Source organism: Lolium rigidum, chromosome 1 (assembly GCF_022539505.1).
Source record: "Lolium rigidum isolate FL_2022 chromosome 1, APGP_CSIRO_Lrig_0.1, whole genome shotgun sequence".
NCBI classification, from domain to species: domain Eukaryota; kingdom Viridiplantae; phylum Streptophyta; class Magnoliopsida; order Poales; family Poaceae; genus Lolium; species Lolium rigidum.
The window spans coordinates 100,260,702-100,278,201 of NC_061508.1; the positions used below are offsets into that span (position 1 = coordinate 100,260,702).

General features: G+C 47.6%; 1 non-coding gene across 1 annotated transcript; it reads right to left on the reverse strand.

The window, feature by feature from the left end:
• Positions 1-542: 542 nt before the first annotated feature.
• On the reverse strand, positions 543-614 carry TRNAD-GUC. Its single transcript has one exon. It is a non-coding gene; the product is annotated as a tRNA-Asp (tRNA).
• Positions 615-17,500: the final 16,886 nt, after the last annotated feature.

Below are 17,500 nucleotides of genomic sequence, written 5' to 3' on the forward strand. Positions count from 1 at the left end.
CCTCCGCGCTGGTGGACGGAGGCCCGCAAGCGAGTGCGAAGGATCGATAGGAAGCGGTTTGACTCCATGGTAATCAACACGATGTGGACGTTATGGAAGCAAAGGAACGCGAGGGCTTTTGGGAATGTGAGGGAGCAGAAAACTCTAGACCAGATGTTGGTGCAGATTAGAGATGAGTTCCACCTCTGGGAGAGGGCTAAGAGAGGAGGGAGGCTAGGTATAGCGAGAGAGTAGGCCTAGGCGGAGGGAGGTGGTGTGCGTGTATTTTGGCACTCGTGTGCTCTCTTGTAATTGTGTTGCTTCTTCTTCTATAAAGATAAGACACGTGTTTCGCATGCTCTCGAAAAAACAATCCTTTGGCAGTGATCAGTGAGATAGATTTATGGTTTTCGTGAGCAAAAATAAAGAAAACCTGTACTGCAGGTGGAAGAGCCCAACTCAACAGCGCGCGCGCTTGTTGGGCCAAGGAACCAGAGAAATCCAAATTTGACTCAAAAATTTATTCAGAGTTGTGCTGACATAAAACAAAAAAAGAGTAATAACGCCGTTGCCGGGGATCGAACCCGGGTCACCCGCGTGACAGGCGGGAATACTTACCACTATACTACAACGACTTTCTTGCTAATTTTATATGCGATACTTTTTTATATATACTGAGTGACAGCCGCATATGCCTCCGATTCATATGGAACCTACTGGGTATTGAAAGAGCAGGTTTCAAACGTCAGCTAAAGCAATGAGTTACTGTCGTAGATTATTTTTTGAAAAAAAAGGAGTTCCATTTAAAGAAACCATGGGATCTATGTAAGTTCATGTCTCGAGGTCCTCCACGAAGGAAGCTAAAATAGAGTACCAGACTTGTCGCGGGATCATGGGGTGGATGGCGCTTCGGTAATGGATACTCCCAGATCACGATCTAGAGGCTGAGCTCGGGGACAGTGGACGCTTGCAGATGTTTTTCTGAGCGAATGCCTTCGTGTTAAGGTTCCGATGAAAACCCTTGATCATCGTGATCTCTCGATGATGGTAGTCCAGTGCGTTATTACCCTCTCGGGACCATCGCGTGGAGATTTGATTTCACTCTCGTTCCGGTGTATTTGGTGGCAAGTCTTGGCTTTCTTGTATTTTTTTGCTTTATCTTTGATATGTTGTGTAAGAGGGTCTAGGTTGATCAAACTATTCCCCTTGTGAGAGTGATCTTATATACAGTCAGTTAGACATTTTGTTTCGTGAAGCATATAGGTGCAACGGCAGACATTGCTTCAGCAATTCAAAATTTTCAGATAAATTTTGATAATATACATGCAATCAAATATATCATCGTAGTGAAAAAAGGGCATTAGATTTACACATCCAGCTGGAAATATCATCCTAGACAGTGTTCCTTCATCTATGTTGGTTTTTTTGTCAGTACAATACGGTGTGATGTTTTTTCTGAGATTAATACGGTGTGATGTTAACTAATTTATCTGACATAGTAACGTTCTTGGTACCGTTATTGATGAGTATTTTTTTTGAGTGGCCGTTATTGATGAGTTGCAGTACAGTCACCCTAGGACCACACATTCATGTATCACCAGATCCAGCTGTTCCCATCCTTTCTTCTTCCGTCCATGGACGATATGTTTTTCCAAAACCTGTACTGTTCATAAAACGACAAGGTCTGTATATTGAACATAAGACATATACATGCACAACATGATCTCGTGATACATCTGGTAGGCGTTCACGTACGAAATGCATGGAAACATATGGCCCGAATTATATTCCATAGGTTGCCCATAACATGTCATTTTCTCGAAGAAGAGGGAGAGGACTCGTCATAGATCTTTCGTCCTACCACTAAAGCAAAACCTCGGGACACCGCCGTTTCTCCATTTCTCCAACAATATAAAGTCACATTGACGGTCACAACATTTCCGAGATCGTGCCAAACCTGATACCATTTGTGCAGGCGGCCATGCGCTCGAGTCTTGTGGTAGACGCGCTTCCAAGCCGACGCTGAACATAAGCGAGCTCACCGGACACCCTTATCTTGGTGGTTGACTGCAAATGACACTACTCGGCGGCCGAACATATCTCGTATGATGTGTTCTTTTTAGAGGCAACGGGCAACCCTGTTTCAATTTGGGGAGTGCTCTTGGGTACCAGGGTATCCATATGCCCGGACCCCTCGCTGTCTAAACATAAAAGATTTTTCCAAAGTCGGAAAATATTTGGCGGGTGCCCTTAATTGTAAGTCCTGAAGGGCTCGTGATGAGGTGATTGGCAAGACAAACCTTTATGAGTCGTCACCCGCCCGGCCGCCCCTGCTCCAAGATCCGAAGTCAATTACCAGAGTGTCTAAACAACTTGTTACTACAATGTTCATTATCCATGGAGTTGCGGTACTCCGTCCTTCTCTTGGTGCGCCTTCACCGATTCACCCTGGAGGAGCGACAACCTTACAAGGAAACACAATAACTTTTGGCGAATAAGAATATATATATAGGAGTAATAAAACACGATAACTTCTGGTGTTCCGCGATTGCGTTGCCAAATTTGCCATGGGTAACCAAGCTGAATCTGAACTACCATTACACTTTACATATGCATGGTGTACAGTCTGTAGACATCATATCATGCGGAGCAGAATATATACAAACACTGTTTGGTGTGGCTTTGTTGTCTAGGGCAGGGCTGTCGATGGAGCCACAGGCAGCAGGCAAGCATGATTTGGAAAGGTGTCAGCATCAGTTGCTCATAGTGGTTATCATGCATCCTGATAAGATAGATAGCTGCTAACTTGTACATGCTTTTACCATCCACCCATCCGTGCCTCAAACCCTCAAAGCTAGGTGCTCCTTGCTTGGCTGGGTAACATGATCGATCAGGTTAACAAAAGTGTCGCATGACAGAGAAAGTCGAGAGAGAGAGAAAAAAAATCATACTTAGCTAGCTGGAGCCGGATAGCATAAATAAGATCGGCAGTACTGTCAAATATCTTCATCCATCGATCTGGTGGTGCGAGACTATTACAGAAGAAGAATCATACTATTGAGTTTGGTACTGTCAAATGTCCCAATCCATTGATTAGGGTTATCAAATCTTATCTCACAACTGCAACAGAACCTTGGTCATGCAAACACTGTGCTTCCGATGATAGCATGGCATCTCGTGAAATTCCTCAGCTCGATCGGTTAACGAGCGTTGGTGTGTATACGTTTGCAAAGTAATGGGGGTAGAGATAATGTATCCGTGTTCCCCGGTAAAAAAAGAACTGGCATGAGGAAAGAGAAAAGGGGGCCAACAAGGAATTGATAGCTGGTGCAATGTACATAGGAAATATATCTACTCCCTTTATCCCACGAAGGTTGTTCGAGATTTATCAAAATTTGAATGTATCTAGACACTAAATAGCACATAGATATCTAAAATTTAACTAATCTTAGTCAACCTTTATGGGACAGAGGGAGTATATATATAGTTTGTGCATTGTCTGGTTGGAATTCTATCTCTTTTGTTTTCACCCGGGCGGAGCCACTTTTGGGACAATTTTCCTGCCACACAGATAATCGATCGAGACAAGACCATTTTATTTCCTCTTTTAGGAAAAAAAATGTCCTTATTCACAGCCTAGTAAAGTTTCTTGTATGAACTCTATATTGGATATTTGCTCCCTATCCTTTAAATGTCACACCGTTAGTATTTTGTCATTCTTCTCCTCGTCAAAAAGTTGTTTCAGCTATGATGAGGCGACAATTTCACATGTGTGGCAACCTAGTCAGCATACAAAATTAGAATTAAAATAAGAAAATATAAAAATGTGTCGGGAAGATTCTAGCTGTTTTGAAAATACAAGTTTTATCATGATTGGGAAAAATAGGAGTCGTCCCGTCAAAAGCAATTCAATAGCGGAAAATAGGAGGTACCAAAATAAAAGTATTAGAAAGTACAAAAAAACGTGGAACCAGTACCACAAAAAGGTGGGACATGTACTTACAGTGATTATTCATTTTATTTGTTGTTAAAGGGCTAGATAGGCAATTTTCAGTCTAGATGACCCCCCCCCCCCGGCCCCTCCCTCCCCCCTCCCTCCTCTCCCTTCTCCTTTGCCAACTCGACCGGTAGTAGATGGGGGCATATAAGGGCTCAGCGCAACTCTATGTATTTCCTCGAATAATGGTTGCTGCCCGGTCTATCGGCTCTATGTAGTGTTGCTGCGAGCAGGATTTCTTGTCAACATGGAGAAGCCGCAGATTTCTTTCTCGAGTCCTCGTTGCCGGCTTGGGAGCTACTGGTTTTGAGGTTCTGTTGGTCAGAACCTCACATAATACATGTTTTGGAGAAATGAGAATTGTCTTCCATTGTCTAATTGCAGCAACCGTTTTCTATGAGGTACTTTTATTTGGCTTTTTAGTCTTTTCATGTACAATACATCTGGCCCGGATACAGTTTATATAGTTATAATCTAGGACCAAAGACATCAAAAAAGAGGTCACTGAACACTTATATTTGGTCAGAGACCTACATACATTTTCAATGACATTATTCATGATGGGACCCCAAGGACAACGAAGAAGGATTAACCGGCGGCGTCGATGACTAGGGGGATGGAACCATAGATCCTTTATTTTTTTGGGAAAATTTGCCACGAGACACTGGTATTTTCCGGTCTTTGCCGAAACAAACTACCAGAACATGTCTTTGCCCAACACCATTACAATTTTGCGGTACGTTTGCTAAAACACACCGAACGCCAAAAACGAAAATATTAATTTATTTTATCGCGAAATTGCAAACTACCCATAATCAAACCGGTTTTCCTTCTAATCTTAAAACAGAAAACCAAATCACAATTGGTTTTCTACCGTACACCTTACGTCAAAGGGGACGAATTCCCGCATCGATCAACAACGAGCCCTAGAGGGCTCCGGGAACTGCCGTCCTCCATCACGCTCGCCGTCACCGGCGAGCACTCCTACCTCGTTCCGAGCGGGTCATCTTTCCCCGATCGTCCCCATCTCTCGTCCGTACCATATCGACGACCTGTCGCAGGGATACTGCGCCTGCGCCCTGACGGTGGACAAGGATCTGCGGGCGCCCATGGACGGCAAACAGGGACTAGTGCATGAATATTAATTGAGCACATACAAGTGATTTAGTAGTAGCTCACGTCTCGTCAGCGATTTTCCAAAATCTGTTATGTTCATCGAGTTGTTTATTGTATATGTTGGGTTTCAAAAGCAATGTCATGGAAATTCGAGTCTCATAATCAATCTGCAATCTTCTGGTTTATTCAGTGTATATCCTACTTTATTCAATGTACATGTCCACTCAGTCTCGTGAGCAATTTGCTACAAATCTGCTGAAAATGTGTCATGTCAATCTGCTGGAAATACACAGACGACCTGGCCAAAATTTTGAGGGAAAAAACTACAGAGAAAAAACCGGTCTAAACCAGATATAGATGGTCATCCTAAGTAAAAAAGTTGAACTTTCCGTTTTAGACCGTCCAATGTGTTTTGGCAAACGTACCGCAAAATTATAATGATACTAGGCAAAGACACATTTCAGTAGTGTGTTTCGGCAAATACCGAAAAAAACGGTGTCATGTGGCAATTTTTTGTTGTTGTTGAATCCCCTCTCCCCTGTCCCTTTAGGTGCACAAAAGTTAAAAAGAAACCAGAAGGGACAACCGAGTAGACTTTCTAATCGTTTTCTTCATCATGATAGGAAAAGGCATATCAAGTTTTGCACATACGTGGTTCAACTACGAAGAATGAAAAATAAACAGAGAACTAAATTTAGAACGAATGTAGCATCTTCCCATAAAAAAGCGGCCAATTGTACGAAAGGCCGAGAAGCAGCTGCCTGGACGGATGGTGCATCCATTCTCCGTTATCCCCTCTTCCAAAATAGTAATGAATAAATTCGCAAAAAAGGAGTAAATAAAAGTTGAGCATTAGTTAGTTAACCAAGGACGATAGAGATGTATACCGACCAGCAACTAGAGGTACCGCATCCATCCATCGATGATCACGTAGCCCCCCTCGTGTCTCTGTCATATAAATCTTGCACTACGGGAAAATCAGGCGCTGCCGTGCAGCCAATCTTTGCCGTGAGCTGCTGCACGGCAAAGATTTCTTTGTCGTGCGTAGCAAGAAGAGCCCACGGCAACGCAAAAAAGCACGGCAAAGAATAAGAGCAGCGCACGGCAAAGAAACATAGCACGGCAAATAAAGATATGGCGCACGGCAAAGAAGTTCCTCACGGCAAAGAATGGGAGCAGCGCACGGCAAAGATTTTAGGACGGCAAAGTCCCTGCAAGCCGCACGGCAAAGAAAAACCGCACGGCAAAGGCCTGGGCACTGCCGTGTCCCGTCCCTTTGCCGTGCGGTTTGGTCAGGCGCACGGCAATGTCTTCTTTGCCGTCGAGGGCGTTGCCGTGCAGACGTTGCCGTGCGTCGACGCACGGCAAATCCTTTGCCGGGCAAATAAGGGCCTTTGCCGTGCGAATTGTCGCACGGCAATGAATTGTTTTCCCGTAGTGTTGTGACGCCGCTGCTGGATCTACGCCGTTGCATATGTTTCGATCACGTTTTTTTTTTGGGTATATCAGATAGTCCGAGAGTGGATCCATGATACATATATGTGTGGCTAACACATGTTTTTGAGATCGACTTGCCACCGTGAGCTGGTGCTTTTTTTCCTAAACAAAAGTTGTACTTTCTCTGTTCCATAAATTTTAATCTAAAATCACCACGAGAATTGTGGAGCCGAAGGAGTAGTATGGCACGGTGAGGATTTGAGGAAAATCAGGCAGCAAGAAACAGCCCAAAATGGTAACAGAAGCGACCGCCGTGGTTTTCCTTCCCTGTGCCGCCTTTACGTCTCGTACGTGGCCCACTCCACCTCCACATAACTTGATGACTACACCCCGGCAGTTCCACCAGAATATCCAGCCCCAAGTTTTGCGCAGCAGGTTGTGATCTAGCCTCCAGCATACATCATGGCCCACGAGTGTGAACCTATTTTTGGACTGATGTAAATTATTTTCCCTTCTTTTTGGCAAATTTCCAAACATGCAACATCTTAATGAGTTACCATAGTTTGAGGAGGTGAATGATTAATGCGTTAGCCAAGTTTTCTAAAAGTCCGAACGGATGAGAGACACTAACTCACGTCTAGGCCATTTTAGTTCCTATTGTGAGTTCAGTGCAAGCCACATTTTTTTTATATTGCACGAGCAGAATTTTAAATTTGAGACCTCTTGGCTATAGCACCACAAAATATTAATGCACTAGCTAAATTTTTCTAAAAATCTAAACTAATGGAAAGAGACTATGCACTATATTTATATTCAACGGAAGGGAGCTAGGTGAGAGATTTCCATGGCTAAATGTAGGGTCTATATGGTTCAAATGGTTTTCATAGGAATTTTGGAGGGTTTGATTCTTATGAGTGTTTCCTATGTTAGATATTTGAGCTGTAAAATCTTTTTTATGAGAATTCCGTCCACGCATATACCTTAGAAAAACCTTTGTATTTTATGTGGTGCAATCAAATAAGTTAACTAAAATCCTACTACTTCCATACCGGTTCAAAGAGGTATTATACATTTCGAGAAAAAAACTTTGACAACTAATTTGTACGATAAAATATAAGATATACACCGCAAAAAATTATACCATTCGATAGCTATTTTAAATATGAATCCAATAATACAATTTATGTGACATGTATCATATTTTATGATAAATTAATGATTAAATTTTTTTCCCGAAGAGCGCCCTAATAATAAACCGATATGGAGGTAGTATCTGGTTCAGATGTACTCCGTCTATCTCGAATTATAGATTTATCTAAATTCAAATGTATTTATACAAAAAAGACATGTTATCTAGACATATCTAGGAGAAATAATTTGGGAGGGACGGAGTATATGGCATATCTTTTAGAGCATCTCAGCAGCGTCCCCCAAATCGTCCCCAAATGGCGTCTGATCGAGCGTTTGGGGGACGCGTTTTCTTCGTGACGCGTTTAGAGGACGTAGTTCCCCAGCTGCGCCCCCAAACACGCCCCCAAATAAATAAAGTGCACGAAAATAAATGTTTTCATTCAAATTCGATTATATTTTAAAAGTTTGAATGAAAACGGCTAGATTATAGCCTACTGGCCGCCCGGTGGTGCATTCGATGGCCCCGCCCCATCGTCTCCTCCCCTCCGCCGTAGCTCCTGCGCCGCGCTCCGCCTCTCCCTACGGAGGGTGACGAGAAGACCCCGGTGCTCATTCATCAACGAGTCGTCGTCTGCCCTCCCCTCTTGCGCCTCCTGGAGGGAGAGTAAGATGGCACGGCGAATCTGCTCCTCTTCACGTGCACGGGCGTCGTCCTGCAGCTTCTTCTACAACTCAAACGACTCAACGAGCGCTCGTTGCTGCGCTGCCGCCTCCTCCGGGTCCGGCCCGTCGTCTTCGGATCAGTCGAAGTCGTCGTCGTCCTCCTCCACCGCCTCTGCCTCGTCCTCGTCCTCGTCCTCCTCCACCGCCTCCGCCTCGTCCTCGTCCTCCTCCTCCTCCTCCTCCATTTGCGCCGCCGCAGCCAACGCATCTGCCTCCGCTGCCCAGACCGCCGCCTCCGCTGCCGCCGACTCCTCCCGCAGCTGCTGCTCTAGCACCTCCCGCCGCTGATGTTGATGGAGCACCCGCTCCATGCGCAAGCGCTCCAGCTCTGCACGCCACCGCTCGCCCATCTCCTCCGCCCAGCGACGCCGCGCCTCTTCCGCCGTGGCGGCGTCGAACACCATTATGGTGTCCACCAGCGCCGCCTCCTCCCACGCTTCATTCTCCGCAGTTTCCGGGTCGACGTGGAACTCCTGCGGTGGTGGAGGTGGAGGTGGAGACGGTGGTGGAGGGAACTGGCCGACGCTGACGCGGTTCATCATTGCGTAGGTGGTGTGTATGCGATGAGGTATGTGTTTGTTGCGGCGGAGAAAGGGATGGCGGCGGCTGTGGTGGCTACCATTGAGCTGGGGAAGCCTTTTATAGACGCCAACGTCGCGAGAAGAGGAGGGAAGAAAGCGCGGGAAGAGGCCAGAGGCGGAGGGAAGAAAGAGCGAGAACGCGATGTGGCGTGCGAACGCCGGCGACACGTGGAGGTTGCGCAGCGCCGACGAGACGTCTCACCCGCCCCTCCGTCGCCATTAAGGCAAAGCTGCGACGCTTCGTTCATGTGTGGCTGATGCGTCGGGCCCGCCACTTCCCGCCTCGCTTCTTGTTGTGTCCGGCGCGCCGGAGCTTCCCTATGAACCGAGGACGGGTTCGAAGCGCCGGATACCGTATCGCGCCGGATGGAAGAGCATTTAAGCCATACGGCTGGAAACGAAAAAATGTCCAGCGCATCGCAAATACCTTTAGAAACGCTTTGAGGGAACACGGCGGCTGGAGATGCTCTTACCTATGAAATATCATGACTGTACCAAAAAATCGACTGCAGTTCTCATTTCTCGTGGTAGGGAAAAGCCACACTGGTTTGACTATGGTCTACTATAGGTGTACTATACTGTGGTGGAGAAAGCATAGAGCAATAATTAAGCTGCATGCATGGGTGTGCACGGTTACCCATATGGGGTTAGGAAGTACACGTCACACGTACGTGCATGCGCGGCGCTGTCGAGCTGAGACTGCAGCGTACACATTTCTGCTGCTGCAGTGAACAAAATACTCCATTGGAGATTATATTCATCACTGACAACCCTGCTGGCAGTGGCAGGCTAGCTATAAAAAAAGGATGGGAAAGAGAGAGTCTCCCCGTCGGCTTCTGTGCATGGTGAGTTCGAACGTACGAGGAGCAGACACATCGATCGCGCATGGATCTCCATTTATCGATCAATCGTCTTTAATTACTACGCGCAATCCCCTAAATTAGCAAATATGCAAGCACAACTACTCATGCATACCAACAGTGTACCGTCCCTAATTATTATTGACCCGAGAGCCTCTCTTAATAGTATGTCTATCTATCTTACAAACCTGCCTCCCAATTAGTATAATGAAACAACTAAGAAAGAAAATCTATCAATAACAAACCTTTACCTTGAGCATTATACTTGAGTTTCATGATGACGATCTTGTCTATTTCAAGATGGAACATCTCACTTGATTACACTTGTTTGATAAAGTTTTGCGAATGCTCCCACTCCACTATATATGAGAGAGCATTTTCTTCAGAAAATCTTCTCATATCCATGATCACTATATGAATAGAAAGATTCAAGCATATAATCTCTTCTATATATCTAAGGGCATCTTCAACGGGGCGACGCAAACGGTCACCGGACCGAAAAATGCGTTTGGTACTACCTTCAGCGGGGCGACACAAAGTGACCGGGCCGTCCGCGGCGACGCGAATCTAGCCCAAATATGCGCCTCGGATGCGTCGCGGCGGACGCTATGCGGACGCGCAAAGTGTCCGCTTGCGTCTGGCGGACGTTTCGTCGGGCCCGCCTAGACCCGACCCTGCGTCGATGCATCTTCTCAGGCGCGCCAACGACTGGCGCCGCTGCGTCGCGTCGACAGTCTGCGCCACGTTAGTGGCGATGTCTCGGTTGCCGAGCGGCCGACGCCCACCTCCGCCAACGCAGTAATGGCGATGCCACGCGTCCCGCGGCCGTCGCCTTTATCCGGCCTCTATAAAGAGGGTGCACGTTCTTCTTTCTCATCCACTCCTCCAAACAAAGCCTAGCCGCCTGATACGTCTCAAACGTATCCATAATTTCTTATGTTCCATGCTACTTTTATGACAATACTCACATGTTTTATACACACTTTACATCATTATTATGCATTTTTCGGCACTAACCTATTGACAAGATGCCGAAGAGCCAGTTGTTGTTTTCTCCTGTTTTTGGTTTCAGAAATCTTACAAAGGAAATATTCTCGGAATTGGACAAAATCAACGCCCAGGGTCTTTTTTTTTTCACGGAGCTTCCAGAAGACCGAAGAGCATACGAAGTGGGGCCACGAGGGGCCGTAACCATAGGGTGGCGCGGCCAGCATGGGGCCCGCGCCGGCCTATGGTGTGGGGCCCCTGCGCCGCCTCCGACTCTGCCCTTCCGCCTACTTAAACTCTCCGTCGCGAAAACCTATTACCGAGAGCCACGATACGAAAATAGTTCCAGAGACGCCGCCGCCGCCAATCCCATCTCGGGGGATTCAGGAGATCGCCTCCGGCACCCTGCCGGAGAGGGGAATCATCTCCCGGAGGACTCTTCATCACCATGATCGCCTCCGGACTGATGTGTGAGTAGTTCATCTTTGGACTATGGGTCCATAGCAGTAGCTAGATGGTTGTCTTCTCCTCTTGCGCTATCATGTTAGATCTTGTGAGCTGCCTATCATGATCAAGATCGTCTATTTGTAATGCTACATGTTGTGTTTGTTGGGATCCGATGAATATGGAATACTATGTCAAGTTGATTATCAATCTATCATATATGTGTTGTTTATGATTTGCATGCTCTCCGTTGCTAGTAGAGGCTCTGGCCAAGTTGATACTTGTAACTCCAAGAGGGGGTATTTATGCTCGATAGTGGGTTCATGTCTCCATTGAATGCTGGGGAGTGACGACGAACCCCTAAGGTTGTGGATGTCTTGTTGCCACTAGGGATAAAACATCAATGCTTTGTCTAAGGATATTTGTGTTGATTACATTACGCACCATACTTAATGCAATTGTCTCGTTGTTTGCAACTTAATACCTGGAAGGGGTGCGGATGCTAACCTGAAGGTGGACTTTTTAGGCATAGATGCATGCTGGATAGCGGTCTATGTACTTTGTCGTAATGCCCTTATTAAATCTCATAGTAGTCATCGTGATATGTATGTGCATTGTTATGCCCTCTCTATTTGTCAATTGCCCAACTGTAATTTGTTCACCCAACATGCTATTTATCTTATTGGAGAGACACCACTAGTGAACTATGGACCCCGGTCCATTCTTTTACATCTGAAATACAATCTAATGCAAACTCTGTTCTTTACTGTTCTTCGCAAACAAACATCATTTTCCACACCATACGTTTAATCCTTTGTTCACAGCAAGCCGGTGAGATTGACAACCTCACAGTTAAGTTGGGGCAAAGTACTGTGGTTGTGTTGTGCAGGTTCCACGTTGGCGCCGGAATCCCTGGTGTTGCGCTGCACTACACTCCGTCACCAACAACCTTCACGTGGCCCTTGACTCCTACTGGTTCGACAACCTTGGTTTCTTACTGAGGGAAACTTGCTGTTGTACGCATCACACCTTCCACTTGGGGTTCCCAACGGGAGTGTGCTTTATGCGTCAACACCGCCACAAGCTGCACTGTAGCACCGCCTAGCTCTTCCTGCGACGCAGCCAGGCCCGCGAGGAAATCCATGGCGGATCCTGGTGGCCAGCGAGGCGGTCGAGGCCGCGGGCCAGGGCGCTCCCGGGGCTAGGGCAGGGGCCGCCGTGGTGGAGCAGCTATGGCCCCACGGTCGTCGTCGCCTGCGCCCTCCTCGTCTTCTCAGGAAGACCGCTGCTTCGAGTTCCTTCTCCGCATCGACGACGACCCACTCAGCATCAAGCGGCTCCCAGACAAGTTCGCCGAGTTCGTCGATGGCGTCGAGCCGGCGCACTTGCAGCTACGGGAAGCCAGCTGCAACTTCTTCTGGTGGACTGTCGAGGTCTTGTTCGACGGGCACGGCAAGATGTACCTGCACACGGGGTGGGACAAGTTCGCCCGCGACCTCGCGCTTGAGCCCGGCTGCCAACTCACCTTTTACGAGGGGGAAAACGAGATGATCGTCAAGGTGTTCGACGACACAGCCTGCCGCAGGCACTACCACACCGGAGAATCCGGCTCGGACACCGATAGTTAGAACTTAGAGTGTTCTTTCTTTGCAACGAATATGACTACGGGCCAGTTGAAGCCAGTAGTGAAGGTTTCTGGTTGTTCTTCCTTGAAAGAACCAAGAGGGGTACCGTCACCAGCTGAATTTTCAAGTTTGGGTGACTCAGTGTGCCTACGTGTGTTCTTTCTTGGCATCGAACATACGAAATCAACAGAACTAGTTTTCTTTTTTTGCAATGTTTTTATTTTTGTCAACCATGGTTCAAACTATGTATTAGTTTGTGTAAACCATGTTCCCAATTATGTATTAGTTTGTGTAAACCATGTTCCCAATTATGTATTAGTTTGTGTAAAAGCATGTTCCAATATGTAATGTTTGGAACTATGTTTAAATGAAGAAGAGGAAAAAACAAGTACAAAAATGCAGAAATTCTATGAGACAAGGCAACCACAGCAGCCGAATCCGCCACCACCTCCACCTCAACACCAAGTTCAGCAAGTTCAAACTCGCAACTCTAATGAAGCTTTCCCTCCACCGCGGGGACAGATGAGCATGATTCACAAAACTGGCATTTCCAGAAGAGAGATGAAGAAGCTCACGCAAGAAATTAACCTCCCAGAAAGGATGCAAATCCGAACTAACTGCTAGATGCTTGCAGTGGCTACGACACCCGGATCGCTCGGCGCATACGCCACGATGAATTCTACGACAAGGTCGTGCTTCCCGCTGACGAACCCCTCGAAGCGGAGCGTGAAAAGGCACGTGAAGCGGAAGTGAGACCTACCGGATCCGAGGATGGGAGTCGATACACATGGACCAGTTCCAAGGAGGCAGAAAATAACAAGGCCAAGAGTGGCGACGAAGGTGCTTCTTCTCCGGCTAAAGAAGAGGAGAAGTGAAAAACTTGTTCCTGCGGGAAAAACATGAACACTGCATCATTCGGCCCCTTCGTGGGTTTGTAATATAAACTTATTTTGAAGTAGCTAGGACAAAAAACTACGCAGGCAAAATTATGGGCGGAAACACTTATCCTGCTACCGTTTTATATATATGTGTGGTCTTTTGTTTTAAAGCAAGTGCTAGTTTCTGAATTCTCCGGCTCACTTATTTGACCTTCCACGAGCCGGAAACGCTCGACGACAGCGACGAAGCCCATTGGCAATCCGTCAATAACCGCGGAAACAAGCCCCCAGCCGAGGTGCCGGAAGTCGCTAACAGGAATCCATAAGTTCGCAACAGAAAACTCATTCACCAGAAAACTTAAGCTTACGTCCTACTGGATGATTTTGAAAATCACAACATTATACACGCCTAGTCGGAAACATCCAACTCTGCGTTTTTTGTCGAAAAACATACACGATCCAAAAATGAACAATAAAAGGAGGTAAAAGACTCAAAGAGTTAACCATATGCTTATACACTCCTAGTCGGAAACATCCAACTCTGCGTTTTTTGTCGGAAAACATACACGATCCAAAAATGAACAATAAAAGGAGGTAAAAGACTCAAAGAGTTAACCATATGCTTTATTTCATTGATCATGTATCATAACTATTACAATGTATGTAATGCGAAAATTGCTAAGTGTAGAAAGGACGTAGCTGTGCTATATTCCAATGACGGTCTGTTTCATCGTATACGTCACCTGAATCCTCCCTCTTGCGTTTCTGATGCCAATTGATAGGTCTATCCTTTAACTTGCGGATATCAACGAGATAGTAGGATCCGTTGTGCAGCACTTTGCTCACGACGAAAGGTCCTTCCCATGGGGATTGCAACTTATGCTCTATCACCTGCCGAAGGCAGAGGACCATGTCACCTTCCTTAAACGAGCGGTTCCGGACTCGATAGCTATGATAGTGTCGGAGTATCTGCTGGTAGATGGTGGAGCACTTGTCAGCTAGGTTCCGAGCTTCTTCGAGCGGGTCCACATATAGCTGTCGAGCCTCATCCGCATTTTCTTCATTGTAGGCGGAAACTCGCGGATAATTATGGATGATGTCGGAGGGCAACACTGCTTTAGATTCGTATACCGGGAAGAAAGGTGTAAAACCAGTTGATCTGTTAGGGGTTGTTCGTAAACTCCACATGACGGAATCTAACTCATCAGCCCAAGCTCCGGTTGCTCGCTGCAGTGGTTCTTCAAGGAGAGGTTTAAGTTTAGCTAGTATAAGGCCATTGGCTCGCTCGACCTGCCCGTTAGATTCTGGATGCGCCACAGAGGCAAGGTCTAGCCGGATCCCCATATCATTGCAGTACTCCTTCAGTTCTCCCTGCGCAAAGTTTGTGCCATTATCTGTGATGATGCTATGTGGGATGCCATATTTCACTACGAGGCTGCAAACAAATTTTAGTGTTGTAGCACCATCGGCTTTTCTCACTGGTTTAGCCTCGATCCACTTAATGAACTCGACGAGCGCGCCTTCCTATTTGGGGTCCAGGCTAGCTCCGACAGACACCTGCTTGGTAGCATCGCCTTCTTTGAGGCAACTTTCTTGGTATCCATCGCGACCTTGAACGAGGTCTTCTGGTCGGAGATCTTCTTCTTGGTGGTATGCATCTCAGACGGATCCACCGCGGCTCTGTAGCCTTGCAACTCTGATCCGGAAATCACTGACTCCGCGAAGGCTGCTTCGCCCTCTTCGCAGTCTCGAGCTTTCTTGTATTCTCCGAATAAGGTGATCATACCGTTAGGACCGGAATCTTCAGCTTATTGTAGATGTAGCACGCTCTAGCGTGGAACTTGTGGTAGGTGGGCCTGCCAAAAATTACATGGTAGGATCTTTTGAAGGGCACAACCTCTAACATGATCATCTCTTCGCGGTAATTATTAACATCGCCGAAGGCCACGGGAAGTTTGATGCTACCCAGGGAGTTTGCCTTTTTACCCGGAACTACACCATGGAACTCTGTGGTGTTGTGCTTGAGGTGTTCCTTGGTAAGGTTCATCTTCTCCAGAGTCTCTAGGTACATGATGTTTAGGCTGGCTCCACCGTCCATGAGGCACTTGGAGAAGTCATACTCGTCGATGCGGGGACTAACAACCAAAGCATAGCACTCCTTAGGTATGACGACCGGATGATCGACTCTGTCAAAGGTGCAAGGTGTGTCTGACCACCTGACGTACTGCGGAACAGCCGGAAGTGTGGCGTTCAGGGTCTGGAGGGCGGATTTCTTCGCCCGAACTGTTGGAGTTCCGAGGAAGGTGTAATATGCACCAGCGCTTTCCTTCACAAATGGGTTGGAGGTGTTAGCTGCGGCACCCTCTTCCGGTTCCAACTGTTGGGGGATGACCCCCGGTATGCCAAAGGCATGCCAAACTGTTTGGTTTGAGCCATCAAGTTACCGGTTTAAAGATCATTCCGGACTGTGCAGCTAAGCTTTCAGCTAAGTAAATCTATACCGATATCCCAGGAGGGGTATACTGGAGTGAGCTAAGAAGGTACCGGATTACCGGTACAGGCTACACTGTAGCACGTCGGCAAGACTGGTCAAAGATTCTCTAAGGAGCTAGAGGACAAAGATGAGCGAAGCACTTCAGCTTTAATCGAAGCTCTGAGGCCAAAGCAGATGATGACGTAAAAGGTACCGGAGGACGTCAGCCTCCCTGATTAAAGAGATACCGGCGTCACCAGAAGCTAAAGAAGCTTTGTAAAGTAGTTTGTCTAGTCAAAGATGCCATTAGAGTTTCCTAGGGTTTCTTCCCCTGTAAGCCACCCTCTCCCCTATATAAGGAGAGGGGGTACACCCATACGCGGGTACGTCCTATCTTGTATCCAGAAACTTGTAACCTCTTATGATCAATAAATAAAAAGATCTGAAGGGGAAATAGCTCTTGTGTTCTTCTTCTTCAACCTCTGGCCAAGGCCAAGTCCGTAGGAGATCCATCCGGAATCCATCCCATCCTTACCAAAACCCTCACCCGAATCCTCTCGAGCACATTCGGCCCCAACTTAAGCCATCCCATGGCATCTGTCTGTTCACCACGACAACAGTTGGCGCCCACCATGGGGCCAGCAGCTGCGCTTGCTGGAGTTCATATTCGGGCGGGCCTCCTCACCATCGCCGGCGAGCGTATCGTCACCGCGCTCGTCGAACGCGTCCTCGCCATGGACTTCATCAACGACAACACGGGCTGCTTCGCCAATGGAGGTAAGTTCCCCGAGAACGGCCGCGTCATCGAGTTCGGGAGCTTCCGCGTCTACTACGGCACCGTCCCCGAGCGCCAGTGCCTCTCGCCGGTGCTGGTGGCTCCGGACCCGCCAAGGTCTGCGCTTCGCAACGGCCGCACCGCCGGCAGCGTCGAGGTGCTAGTGGTTGGCGCGGATGACGCCGGCAAGGGAGCTGCGGCAGAAGGCGCAGGACCGACGAATTCCACGCGCACGGCCAAGCCGCCGACCGAGCGCAACCAGGAGGTTGCAGGTGCATCCGCAGCGCCACCGGAGACTCCACTCCAAGAGGCCATGAACGTGCTGGCGATGCCCCTGGCGCAGAACATCGATCCGACAGCGGCTCAGGCGGAGCTGGAAGCACAACAACAGAAGCTGCTCTCCGCAGGCGCGGGCATCATCCGGGCGCAGCGCGAGCTGAACCTGACCCTACGTGAGTATAACGCTGCCCATGGCTTTGCTTCTGTTAGCGCTC